Here is a 15,059-nt window from a genome sequence, read left to right as displayed (position 1 = left end):
AGACTGTAAATCCAGGAATTTAATATATTTAGCTAGTTGTGTCAAATGCTCTAGTTATTATATAGGTAAGACTAATCATACCTTAAGAGAGAGAGTAAGAGAGTATGTTTATGCTATTAATAAAGAAGATGAGACCAATGCTCTAGCCAGACACACACTAGAACATGATCTAAGTCATACATTTAAATTTATGGTGACAGAGCTAATAAGTAGAAGCAAAAGAATAGGGAATATAAAGAATTATACAGAGCAACAGGAAATAAAATGGATAATCAGGATGCAGTCAGACAAAGGCACAGGTTTGAATGAAAGAATCTCTATAAAACCTTTTTTTAAAAGATAGACCCTTGAAACATTAAATATATAACAAGTATGAAATAACTGTCACAACATTTTATTTGATGAGTCTTTAGATGTGTAATTAACAGTAAGTTTGCACTTGAACAGTTTTGGAAGTGAATGGACATCACAGCAGATAATTGTATCAGAATGTATTCTTTTTATATATTTATATTTTTTATATACCTTTTTTATATACATTTTAGAAACAAAGTAAATCTTGAATTATTTAACACTCACAGTGAATTTCCATTGAAAAGTTTGTCTTTGTTACCATCTAGTGGGAATTAATGGTATTTACTGAAATTTTAAAAGTGGTTTTGAAGCCTGAAGTTTTACAGTGAATTTCCATTGAAAAGTTTGTCTTTGATACCATCTAGTGGGCAACAATGGTACTTACTGAGATTTTTTTTTTCAAATAGACTTTTTATTAGATTTTACACAACACAACTTGAAGAATAAAACTGTAGTTCAATAATCATGTGAACAAACCACATAATAATATACAACTAACAGTGCAACTGATATAAAAACTATTTACAAAACGTACAAAATGCTGCTATAGGATAAAATAAGTCTACCTATATAACAAGATTATAAGTAAAGTTGAGTACTTTACCTTTTGTTTGATGGGTAATAAAACTGTATATAAAAATCAAAAGGTTAAGTTATCTGTATAAAATTCAGTAGATACAAAAATAGAAAGAACTGTTGCACAAATTAGTACCCTGAGACACAGCAAATAGGACCTACTGGAAATATCGAGATTTTAAAAGTGGTTCTGAAGCCTTTTTGGCACCTTTTTTCATTTAAATGCACACTGAAAATTGCCATTAGCTATATGTCTGAAGAAGGGTTTGGTTAAAACCTGAAAGCGCTTACATTGTTTTAAACTACTATGAAAAATAAAGGACTATAAATTGAAGAGCTGTGGTGATACCGGACGTATATTTTTCTAGTATTGTGAGAATGTTCCTTGTATGAGTTGGAGATCAGTGCAGAAGGGGATGATTGACTCCATCATAGTTGTCTATCTAGCTGAGAGATTTGCTGTTGCTCCTGCTACTGTTTACACCAAAACTCTCTCTTTCCCAAATAGTCCTGCCTTCTTCTGTGTTTGCCACTGAAGGGCCAAGATCTGGAAGAATATTTCCTGAGGATGATAAGAAATGAGGAATGAAACATTTGCTTTATATTTTCTGTCATCTTGCCTTCCTTTTGCCTGCTTTCATTCTAACATTATTTTTCAGAGGAAAGGCCAAAAATGGTTTCAGGCAAGAATGTAATTTTGTAATTGACCACAGCATCATCTGGAAAAGGTTAGATCTTTAATCAGACAAATATATGCAAAATTGTGGATGAAGCAATTGCTCTAAAACTAGCATTCCTATCCATAATAGCTAATAATGTGATCATCCTCATTTGCATTCTGAGTTAAGTTTTATCATTTCACATGAAGGGAAACATCTTGGAAAAACACAATGTTAGTTTTTTCATTTGGCTTATAAGCTCAACTTGGTACTACTGGATGAAGTTGCAGATATATATATTCTCTTCTCAGTCTTGTCCAAGAATTTACTTTCTCTAATATTATGAAAAGAACTCTGTACAGTTGTTTTCTTTGAACCCATATGAATAGATAACGCTATGTCATCTGGGTCAAAAACTGGGCTTTTATATTAAAAAATGACCTTGCTACTGAACAGTGTAAAACCTATTGCACTTCTTTTTTAAACACCCTCATTAAATTATCACTTAGGACATAGACACATATACATTAGTGGAAAAGAAAAAACATATTAACATTTTTCTCATTTACATGCATTATACATCACATATATTTTCTTCATCTGTTTAGTATCCTCCAATCTTTGGAGAGTATTGGGACTTAGTAGGTCAGGAAACATCTTCATGCATGACATACATCACCAAAAGAAACAAGTTCTGAGGAGCGAAATCAAAGGAGACTGTCTTCATCCCCAGGATTTGTATACAAGCACCAATCTGGCCTAAATAAGCTAAGGCCTCGTCATACATATCTTCCTTTCAAACTGAAAAATAAGACGGAGGAATAAGAACCAATTTCCTTCCTTTTCTCTTTGGTCATATCTGAGGTAGAAGGTTTGGGGGCTGATGGACCAACTGAAATCTTTTGTATCAGTATAGAGCACTCATCTGTGTACTAGGCATGATCAAAAACATAACCCTTCATGGAGGTCCAGGGATGGATGACATCTGACACTTGGATGTGCAAACCTCTGGTGTCTAACTATTGGATGCTGTTTCCCACAAGGACAAAAGACAGGCCTTGATCAAGTGTCTGCCTCCCCTGGAACCCATTCCTCAGACATCTGCACTGTAAAACAAAATTCAGAAAGAGAAGCAGATGATGTCTGGAGAACATCCAGAAACATACTAAGAGGTAAAAGAAGGGTTTGTCTCAGCTTGGCTGTTAAAAATTTGTTGTCTGGTATGGCAGAAAGCACAATTAACAAAACATTCACTTTCGGGCATAATTTTGACCAGCATTCATATGATCAAAGTGGTCTGCCCAATGCATGCTTTGTATATAGTAAATTATATAAGTATACCAACAGGCCTAAGAAAAAAGTATTAGAAAATTGTCTTCTATTAAATGTGGTAAAACAATGAAGTATAGATAGCCTCTGGCTGTTTAGGTTTATGTATTTGTTCTTCTGAGCAAGAGGGAAGCTTCCTGAATTGTTGAGCTGCAACTCATCTCATCTCATTAATTACTCAGCAAAATGATCAGTGCAAATGTTTAACTTTTTTCCCCAACTATAATTATGGCACAGTTTGTACAGTTATAATTTTACTTTCATTCTTTTTGTTGACTTAAAACCATGATGAGTTATGGCTCTGTAAGACAGGAAGCTGAGCAGGAGACCACAGACCTTTAATTTTCATTTCATGAAAATTGGCTTTCATTGTATAATTTTAGGCATCTGTGGTCATCTTCTGATTTGGGAGAGGAAATGAGAATGACAGACCGTGGTTTAGTGAGGTTAGCGTCATCTGAGAAAGTACATCACTGGCAAAAGTAGCAACTGGAGAACATGCTCCACGAAGAGCAAGGATCAATTCTTTAAATGCTTAAGCTAACAGGGCGTCATCCTCATAGAAAGTCTGTCATTTGAATTAGAAGCATGGAGGAGGATATATGCTCAACACTTTTAGAGAGAATCTTACGATTTGAAGCTTTAGTATGTTGGGGAATGTGCAAGAAACAATCCATCATCATCAGTTGAGCCCTGTCCAGAGGTACATAAATTATACAGGGTTTGGCATCCTTGATAACCCTCAAACACCTGCCTGAGCGGGAGACGGGGTCTATCTTCTGGAAGCTGTTGAAAACAAGCAGTGTTTGCACTTAAGATAGTTTAGACTATAGATAGAACAGGCATGAATTAATATAATCATCCCAGAAAGGACAGCTGTAGATTCCCATCAATTGTAGATGTGCAAACACTGGAGCCAGACAATTTGTAAATACCCTGGGCACATTAGAAAAGACAAAGAACAAACAAGTGAACTGATAATTGAAATTCCTCATTTGAAAGCTGTTAAGTTAACTGTGCTTTGTGGACAGCGATATGCAGATCAGAATCATGTGTGTCCAATTACCAATAGGCATGCTGCAACAGGAAAGGTAAAAGAGATTGCAGCAGCAGAAACATCCTGAACTGTTTTGTTCTGACAACTGAGAGATCTAGAATGGGTCTTAACAGACTCTCTTCTGTGAGGGGAACTAGGAAGAATCTAGAATTATAATCTTTTCCAAGATTTATTTATTTATTTTATTTTACATTTGTTTACTGAGGAAATCTAACTGGGCAAGGCTGCCTGTTTTTAATGGAGGCCCGGGGAGAAAAACTCCAGACAATTTAATAAGTACAAGAATGACTAACAATACAATATGACAGTCCAAAGCATAAAAAAAGATTTACAACAATTAGAAAATAAGCTAACTAACTTGTAAAGATTCTCACATTAGCATTAATAGTACAGTTAAGAGATAGGAATATTAATAACTTTGTTAAACAAACAGCAATGTTAAACTAAAAAACTCAATACAAAAATTCCATGGACATTAGTATATCATGTGTTGCAGGGGTTTATATGGGTTAGAAGCTCTGGGAAGGCTTAATAGCAAATATCTAGAGAGGATATGGAGATAGAGTGGACTTAAAGGAGTTAGTATAGGTCAGAGCATGTACATATCCAAGACTTAGAGAGATAGGATTTTAGTTGGTCTTGAAGCTGACTTTCTTTGTCTGTAACCTGATTTTGACCAGAAGGGAGTTCTACTTGCGATAGTACAAGAGTAAAGGGACACACCTTAGTTGTATCTACTTTTGGATACGTCTTCTAGTCCTTTGTTGGTGGACCTTAGCTGACAGCTATTGGTGTACTGGTTGATAAGGCCATCTAGGACTGGAGTTTTTTGGGGGTAGTAGAGAATTTGGTGGGCTAGGGTGAGTTGATTTAGAGTAAGTTAGGTCATTCTAACTAGGATAGTTTCTGAAGGGCCTGGCAATGGTGAGATCACTAGGAAGATTCAGTAGCAAATTTTTCTATCTTGTGATAGGTGGATAGTTTGTTTAGCTTACCTTTATTTAGGTTAACTAGGATGGGAGAAGCTTGGGTGGCCACTGTGGTGCAGCGGTTAGCGTTGTCACCTCACAGCAAGAGGTTCTCCGGTTTGATGATACCTAATAGCTTGGCATGTGCAACTGGTGTGATATGGGTGTTGTCAGAGGCAATAATTGTAAAAGGGGGAATGGGGTCTATAGCTTTGGAGGGATGAAAGAGCATAAGCTGGGTTTTTTGGGGGTTAAGTATCAATTGGGAGTCTCCTAACCAGGTTTCAATGGCTGTAAAGAATTCTTGAGTTATTTTCTATGGAAATTGTATAGAGGGGGTGGAGCAGATTAGGGTAGAGTCATCAGCGTATTGGACTAAGCTTGCATGAAGGGTGGCTTTATGAAGGTTGTTTGTGAATATAGTGAAGAGCAGGAGACCGAGAATGGATCCTTGGGACACTTCTAAAGTGATGGGGAGTAGAGGGGATAGAGTATCCTGCCATTTAATGACTTGATGACAGTTACAGAGATGGTCTTTAAACCATAGGAATACAGAGTTATTAATTTTACGTTCTGAGAGAACAGTCAATAGTTTGTTATGGGAGACTGTATAAAATGCTTTAGAGATGTCTAGAAAGACAGTTGATAGTAGGTTGCCTGCATTTCATTGTTGATTAACATGATTGGTAAAACTGATTAGGGCAGTGATGGTGTTGTGGCCAGGTTGGAAACCATGTTGAGTTTTGGCTAGGAGATTGTTAGAAAGAAGGTAGTCTAATAATTGGGGGTGTATGCATTTTTCAAGGATTTTTGAGATTGGGGGCTAGTATGTCTATTGGGCGGTAGTTGGATAACTCATGTTTCCCCCTTTGTGTACAGGTATTATGTGTGAGATTTTCCAGAGGCTTGGGACTTTTTGCTCAGAGATTGACCTGTTTATGATTATAGAGACAGGGTATGAGATAGCTTTGGCCGCAATTCGGAGGTATTCTGCTGGGAGTTTATCAGCAGCCAGTGTAGTGGGTCTTAAGTTAGACAGGTATTTGAGGATTGTACTTGTCTGATCTGGTTGGTAGGAGAAATAGATTTGGTCAAATGGGGAGGTTGATAGGTTTGGGAGGGGTGTGGGTGGAGAATTTGTTGACAGTTTGAGAACAGAGTGGGCAAAATATTCATTGAATTGCGTTGCAATGTTATTTATAGATGTGTCAGTGTTTGGGGTTGGGGCACCAGTCTTACCAGTTTGGAGAATTTTATTTATGGCAACCCAGAATTTGTGAGGGTTAGCTTTGAGTTTAGTTTGTATACTGGAGTAATGGGTTTTTTATCTGTTCTTATTTGTTTTTTGCTTTATTCCTTAATTCCAGAAAATGTTGCCTGTTGGCATTAGTTTTGTTGCTATGCCAAGTGTTCCATACTTTATCCCTTTGTTTTAGTAGGAGATGGGTACTTTTGGAGAGCTGGTTTGGGGAAGATGTGAAATTACAGGTAAGACTAAATTATTTATGCTATGTTGAACAATTTAATCCCACTTGGCCAACAGCTCTTTTCAGTGGAAACTTGAAATGGCATCTGGTTCATATTTTGGAGTAGAAAGGATAGGACCTGGAACTGTAGTAGTACAAAATTCTATGAAAAAAAAACTTTTGTACTACCTCTCATACCTTCTTGTGTGCAGTAGTTTCCAATCACTTTGTTGTAAAATGTCTTTCCTCTAGGTTAAGGGAATGTAGGCCATTGAAAAAGTGATTGTGATATTGGTACTCAGTGGTTACATCCAAAAGACCTGTCTCTTTCTGCAATATGCTGCCTCTGTTGCTGCCCTAATTTTTTTTCAGAAAAAAAGGCCATGATTTGGAAGGATACTTTCTGGAATACTTAGATGTGGAAGACAAACACTTGTGTGGCATTTTGAATGGTTTTGTCATTGTCTTCCAACTGTTGCAGTACCTTTCAGGAAGAAGGACCAAAAACTGTTGTTCTAAGGAGAATTTAGCAAATTTCCCTGAACATCCATAGGAAGGAAAAGGGTGAGTGTGTGTGTGCCAAACAGATCTACTTCTAAGTCCCGTAAGTCTAGAATCCCGAAGATGAAAATACTGTGACGACAGTCACAAAACCTAAAATACCAGACAGTGTAAGCATTCACAGAGCAAGTAAATACTTGCCCAACACAACAGTAAAACACACCCCGCACTATCTAAAACCCACCTAAGTGGGGGGCTATGCCCCCACCCCCTAACTATATATACCAACTCCGGGATCGGACTATAGTGGAGAAAGGGCATAATTCACCACATTGAGCAAGTGTTTACTTACCCTGGAAAAATGTATATGGTTCGGTATTATAAGTTTCGTGATTGTCATGTCGGTATTTTCGTCTTCAGGATTCTGGAATTACAGGATTTAGAAGTAGACCTGCGCCAAACATACATTCTAAATACAATACCTGCTACTGCTATGACACAGGCATTTACTGTATCATAACTGAATTTTAAATATGAGCCCTGGGTCCCTGCCACTGCCTGCAGGTAGAGTCAACTCAGAGACTTACTGCTTTACATAATTATCACTAATATACATATTCACTTGGGTGAACTAGCTGCATGAGAATGTAACTGGTACTGTGCCACATGAATCTTGTAATTAACTATTCTAATCCCCAAAGTGGCAAAGGTTAAACATTTTTTCTCATGTCTATCCAGAACTGTACTTTCTTTCTAAAGATGGGAATTGATTGCAGCACTGCATTCTGATTAGAGTCATTATCCAACTCTGACTCTTTCGCCTCTGTGTCTGCCACTGGATTTTTATACAAATACTTAACCTCCCACCTTTTAGTGGTCCACTTAATGGCATCTTTTATCAAATTTAAAGTTTCCTAAAAGATATATCTTCAGGTTAGGAACTATAAAATAGGGCTTCTTTGTCAACAGAATCAATGTCATAACCTAAACTGGAGAAAAATATGATCCAAATAAGTCAAATTTTCAATTTGCTTCTTGGAGTCAGATAATGGAGGAGGAGGGTTGTCTCTCTCTCTCTCTCTCTCTCTCTTTCTTTATTTCTTTCTTTTGCAAAGTGTCCAAGAAGTGGATGATTTATGTCCAAATTTAAAAGAATTAGCTGCTTTTTGATTCAAATAACTTTACAATTTAGTAGTAATTTACAATTTTATCTTGAGAGGCCACAGATATCTAAGATTGACATATAAGCCCAGTAACAAAAGCTGGCTTAGAAAATAACATTTACTTTCTCATCATCTGACCCCTGGACATCTTCACCATTGTAGTACAGAATGCTAGCAAACCAGCTCTGCATATACTAACTTATACCACAACAACAACAAAAAGATATGACCATTGAGTGAACTATAACCTGTACTTTATTTATAAAACTGGGGTTTGTCCCCAACAGAAAAGGCAATTCTTCAGACAATATACTTATTTATATCCATTTTAAATAATATAACTAATACCAATCAAAACACACTATTTGGTTACCTTAATCGTACAAAATGTGTGGAACCCATAATGGCTTAAATGGCGCCATTGTAAAATGGCTTTAAAATTTACATGTTCATTTAAAACTGGAACAGCACATAAATCTAAAAGAACCTGCTGCCTGTATGCTTTGCAGTCCAATTCATTATCATAGTCACCACCTGTAATATTTTTCTCACATGATTTTAGATATAAATTACAGACTTTTTGAAACCAGAACAATTTAATGTATGTTTATAGAAAGCATTTTTTCTTATTCTTTTAGATATAAGATAATTGTGCTCCCATACACACCTCTCAACCTCTTATCACACGAAATCTAGACATAGCCGAAAATAATAGGTGACAGAGGTCCAAAAATAGGGACAGATTTTAAATATTGCTCTTATAAACTTAGAAAGTTGCTAGAATAATGGTATTTGTGATAGCATGCATTTTCTTAAGGACAAAAAGTTCAAAATTTAAATTTATGTCTTAATTAATGATTTTAATCCTCAGATATTTGCCAGACAACCACGCATTTTACAAGGAACATACTGAAAATATGAGGCAAATATCTGGACATTCTGCGAAAATCTGGACATTTAAGAGGTATGCTTCTGAATCTTAATGGTAAGAGCTTTAGAAGTACAGTCAACATAAAAGGCATTGTAAGCAGTACAATTGTCAGCAAAGCCCATGTAGTTGGTCTTAAAATTAAAAAATCATGTTTTGTATTTGTGCATTAGAAAGAAAGGGAATCAGCAAACATGTGCTGCTTTTAATTACTACAAGCATATTTGCCCGTTGCTCTTATATTGCCCAAATTCACATGCTGTATTCTATTTGTTTCCAGAATAAATCTGATGTTATTGTTTTTGTTATTGATAAAAACTGGGTTCTTGTTCACTACCTCCTTTATGTCAGTATTTCTCATTAAGATTCTCCAGTTGTAGTACAATATTCTTGAGAGTGGAGCCACGTCTGAGAAGCAAAGTGAGACAGCCCTGACTTTGCACCAAATAACCTGCTTGATTAACTGCTCAGGTTCTGGAAGAGCTACGTAAGTGTGTGGGAGATGCATGCTTTTTGCTGCTAGGCTGCCTGATTAATGGCTGTGTCAACTACTTCTATCTACCAGAGGAACAAATATTGTCCAGTGGCTCTTGTCCTGTGTCGTGGACTGTTCCTACCCAGTAGAGGAACAAATGTGATCTGGTGGCTCTTGTATCATGCTGTGGACTGTTCCTACCCAATGGAAGAACAAATGTCTGGTGGCTCTTGTCCAGTGTCATGGACTGCTACTACCCAATAGAGGAACAAATGTGATCTAGTGGCTCTTGTCCCAGGTCATGGACTGCTCCTACCCAGTAGAGGAAAAATGTGACCTGGTGGTTCTTGTCTCATGTTGTGGGCTGTTCCTACCCAGTAGAAGAAAAAATGTACTCTGGTGGCTCTTGTCCAATGTTGTGGACTGCTCCTATCCAATAGAAGAACAGATGTGCTTCAGTAGCTTGTGTTCCAAAGGAGAATGAATGGGCATCAGACCTCTCACCTCAGAGTGAAATAAATGGGCATTCTTGACAGCAGCTTGACAGAAGAGGAATCTAAGCTGTTATTTAATGTAATGCAGAGCTCATAGTTCTATCACAAGCTTGTGAAATACACTTCATACATGCAAATCTTCAATTTTAAGAAGCCAGGTGTGTTAATTGAATCTCTGCCTGCTGACACATCATCTTTCATTTCATGAACTATCTGCAATGGATAGCATCTACCCAAACATTTCTTCTTTTATTTCACTAGATTTTCTATGATATTTTTAGTCATTAACAGTCAGCCTATCATTCATAATCATTGTCCTTTTATTATATTCTTCTTTAAATAAAACGATGCATACATTTAAAGCTTAGTAATGCATGGCTCATAACTTCTATACTGTGATCATAAGTTTCAAAGCTTTCTAGCCCTAGGCCTTCCACCATACTAATCTCTAAATCTAGAAACAACATACTATTTGCACTGATTTTAAATACTAATCTTAAAAACATGGCAGATGCATTCAGTAGATCAATGAAAATGTTAAGAACAAATATATTCATGACCAAATAAAAATAAGTTATCAATAAAATTGTAAATATCTTTGACATCTTTAAATAGATCATAGAATGTGCCATAAATACATTCAAATAGCCTGTAGATATGATCACATCCAGGGCCACCCCTATGGTTTGATGATAAACGATGTCCTTGAAAATAAACACGTTATCAAAAATATATTTAAAAAAAATCACAAATTAAATTAATTTAAGAATGAGAGGTGTCAGTATTATTGCGTAAGTATTCCATGATCCAAAGAATCCTTAAATTGTTTGTGATCAGAATATATAACCTTTACACAACTAGTCTGTGAGTTTCATGAACCAATAATCAAAATTTTCATTTTTTTCACTAAATTATTTGAGTCCATGAAATAAAAATGAATCCCTAACCATCATGTGTTCAACAAACAAAGCTAGGAGTACTGTTTTGGTATCCTTGGCTGCAACTATAGGATGAAAGAGTGGATTTAAGGTATCTCTGTATACTTTCTGTAGTTTAAACACAACAGAGATATGTGGATGCTTTATGACTCCCTAGTGAGTGCATATCCGCAAGACACAGAGGAACCATAACTCCAAATACAAATCTCTGAAACACCAAAAGGGAAAAAAACTCAAATAATAAGTGCTTTTTTTTGCAGGGGGAGCCCCCTGCCATCTCCATATGGCAGAAAGCTTCCCCAAACTTACACCAACTGTACTGTTGAACGAATATGAAGAGAGAAATCTCCCAAAACAAAGGCTGCCAGTATACACACAAAAACTGCACCAGCACTGATTTCCTATGGAAACATTTCTGTTCCTTGGTATCTTGTGATTTGTGGAATTTGATCTTGGCCACCTTTAGATATACCTCAATTTACATATAGAAAATCATAACTATTTATAGTAATTTTTTTCTCCCCGTGCAGAAGCTCGCTCAGTGGTTCTACTACTGGCAAACAATTGGCCCATTTGTTCTGCAGGGATGGGGAAGGGCATTAATGGACCAGGTAAAAGCTCTATGGCCCATTTTACTGTGTGGGAAGCCCTATCAGCCCATCCATTCCTTGATGGTGAGAGTCACATGGCACAGAGTGGAACAACTTTCTGGTCCTGCATCTCAGGTACAGTTTCCACTCCCTCTCTACAGATCACTGAGCTCTTCAGTTGTTTCTCTTCATGAGGAGACATCTGCTAATAGGTGCAACTATGCCATGGCAACATGGGCTCCCTAGACTGGTCCTCTGCAGGTGTAGCACCAAGTGCTATCACTAGGTGTCAGCCAAGTGATGGGCCCAAGCTTCATCTCTCATCAGGACTGATGAGCCGGCAGCAGCTGCTTACTCCTATCTTCCATCATATGCAAATTCTCCTGCAATTTTTGAACTATGATTTGGTGTCAGAAAGCAGTTGAAACATCCTACTTTTACAGTCTGCTGTCTTTTTGAACACAAGGTCATTGTGCTTGACAGCCATCATTACTCACTAGCACTGTTGCATAACCTTGTTAAAGCAGCCCACTCCTCTTTCTTTAAAGTAAAGAACTTTTTTGGCAGCTTTCTCTAATGCCAGCCTTATGTCCCTCTCACAAGCCTCTTCAAAATATTGTGTTAACTAATGGAGAGTTGTAGTTACTGAATTTACATGAGTTATAAGTAAAGGATGACTCAGCTTGGTTGTACAAATATTTTGCATTCAGTTTCCAGGTATATAATTTCAAGCTTGCTATAGTAGCCACAATTTATTCTCATTTTGAGGTAATAAAACCCAGATCATTACTAAGTAGCTCCTTCTCTGTAGTAGTCAAAATGTGAGAAGATTAAACTACAGGACCCTGGAGGTTTAGTGTTCTGGCAGAGTAATGATTTTTCTTTTCAACAAGCTGGAAGTTCTACTTCAAGAGGATGACTTAGCCATCATACCAGGCAAAAATGCAACTTACCCCAGGATTACTTCTCTTCTTACAAACTCTGTTCTGAGACCTGTATTGCTAGAAAGAAGATGAGTTGATATAATCTTCATTTCTTATTATGTGTGGATGGAGCTATATTTAGCTGCCAGAGATAGTCATATTGGGGCTTACTTCCACAGTTGGAACAGACATGATCAGCCACTAATTTTATTCCAGACAGAGAGGCTTAGCTCAATAAGTCTGGTCTGCAGAAAATGGCAACTACCCTGATATGACTCTGAGGAAAGATTCCTAACTTTTAACTTCTTGATTTTGTTTTAAGATCATGTTTCTTTTTTTAAACACATCTTTTTTGATTCACCCAAAGCATAAGATAAAGGACAAAGGGAAGAAAAAAGATGCAAAACATCTTTTGATTGTTAAAAAGTCTATAATTTGCTATTTCTTTTATTAAATGTATCACAGTGTTCACAATTGTCTATATTATGTTTTTCCTGCAAACAAAATAAATGATTTAGTTGAAAATCCGTATGGGGAATCTGACAGACACAACATTATTTATTGGCCATTATATCTATGGACATAATTAGCAAAATGCTTAAAAGTTAAAAAATCTCAATTTTTGGAGACTATAGAAAGAAACTGCACACTACTTACAACTGCTATGAAGCATGCAGGTCAGAAAATGTATGGAAAACACTTGAAGTGACAAGGAGCAACCAATTACATCAGGTGACAGAAAAAAATGAAAGGAGAAAGGCACCTAGTGATCTCTCCTCTGCAGCCACATTATGATACATCCTCAGGACATCTGCCTAGCTAAATATCTGTCTGACATGTCTGCCTTAAGGTCTAACCAGTCATACAATGATTTTCTGCAGCAACAAATATGATGAAAATTAAGAGTTAGATGTGAAATCCCTCTGCACTTAGCACATTAAAGTCTTTTTGTTAAAAATGGCAAAGCTGAAGGTGAAGGATATCAAGAAGAAAAAAGAGGGGAAACACCTTTGATTTAAAAATTTAAAAAAGCTAAATTTCTAGCTCCTTTTTATTATTAGTAGCAGCAAGCTATCAATATCATGCTTTATCACTGAACAAAATAAGCAATTAAGGTGGAAATCCTTAAGAGCAGTCTGACAGTGGATTTTCAAGATGACTCCACATTGATCAATAGTTTAATTTCAGTTCTCCTAGTATGAAAAACGGAGATGAGAAATAAGAGCCAATGATATTTCTAGCTTGAGTAAAATTCAGTCACTGGATAGTAACTACACAGCCTAGATGCCAGCAAAGAAGAAATGTAGAGAACCGGAAAGAAAATCAACCAGAAAAAGCTGAAGAGAAAACACTGGCTGTGGGTTGCTGTGAAGAATCCTACAGCTGTTCAACAAAAAGCAGTTCAAACTTCAGCTTTGGTATAAGAGATGACTTCCAGTAATTTATAGGAAAAATAAATTACATGTATTCAATTGTGATTAAAATAAAAGAAACATTGAAGGAGTATATCAATTCAAAAAACAAGATGCTGGACAAATAGCAGCAGTGTTAACTAGATATTAAAATGAACTGAAAAAAAATGCAAAACCAGAGGCTGAAATGAAGAAAAGCCTGGCTAGGTAGAAACTTCTCAAAAAGAGCTGTTTCAAAAATGATAACAGTTAGAAGATAAACCATGTAGAGAAAACCTGAGATTTTCTGCTGTACCAAGGAAACTGGAAGGTACATACTTTATTAATTTTAAGAAAGCACTAATAAGCAACTGGGTTGTTATTCCACAGCAGGATTTATTAATTGAAAAGGCAAACTGAGTATATGCTCCTAAACTGGCCATGAGAAAGTAACCAAGATTTGTATTAGTAAAGATGCAATCATACTAGCAGAAAGAGATGATTCTGACAAAAATGTAGCAGAAGGAAAAAGAATTAAAAACTGGAGCAGCATAGTGCTTCTGGAAAACAATTATTCACTGCACACCAGGCAGAAGAGTAACAAATTTATCCCAGCAATCAGGGAATGTCAACAGGCAGAAGTGAGATCCAAGCAGCTGTATTCAGCTGTCTTCAGATTATTTTTCCTCACTAACCAAAGGCATTTCTGGATACAGAATAGGCAAAGGAAGAAGTAAAAAAGCTTATTCAACAAAAAGTGAGCCAGCAAACAGACAATAGAGATCATAGAGTAACTTTGTCAGTGAAATGTTTCCCAATGTTCCAAAGGAAAGTGCTTGAAAGACATAAAAAGGCACAGGAGTTGACTAGAAGAATCAGGACTACCTTAGACTTGAATTTGGTATTGGGAGATAGAGATGAACAGGAAGAAGACCAGCAATACTGCAATTAGTGAATAAATTGGAGACTGTAAAGCATCAATCACATTTGTGAAACATGGCTTTGCAAGAATAGGTGGATAAAAAGACTAAACTTGTTTGAAGACTGTAAAGCATGTACCCCACTTTATATCATCAATGTTTAGCAGGACACTAAAGGGAAAATGTATAAGTAAAACAATGTTGTTCTCACTGGTATTTGAATAAAGGATTTCATAATATAAACTGCATGTTTTATATCATAAATCAGTTTTGTGTAGTGTGTAGTCATGGGGATTTCAAATGTGGGAGAGTCTTTTCAGTGACTGT

The sequence above is a fragment of the Protopterus annectens genome, chromosome 7.part1, assembly GCF_019279795.1.
Source record: "Protopterus annectens isolate FY-2018-M chromosome 7.part1, PAN1.0, whole genome shotgun sequence".
NCBI classification, from domain to species: domain Eukaryota; kingdom Metazoa; phylum Chordata; order Ceratodontiformes; family Protopteridae; genus Protopterus; species Protopterus annectens.
Note: the sequence above shows the minus strand (reverse complement) of the source record.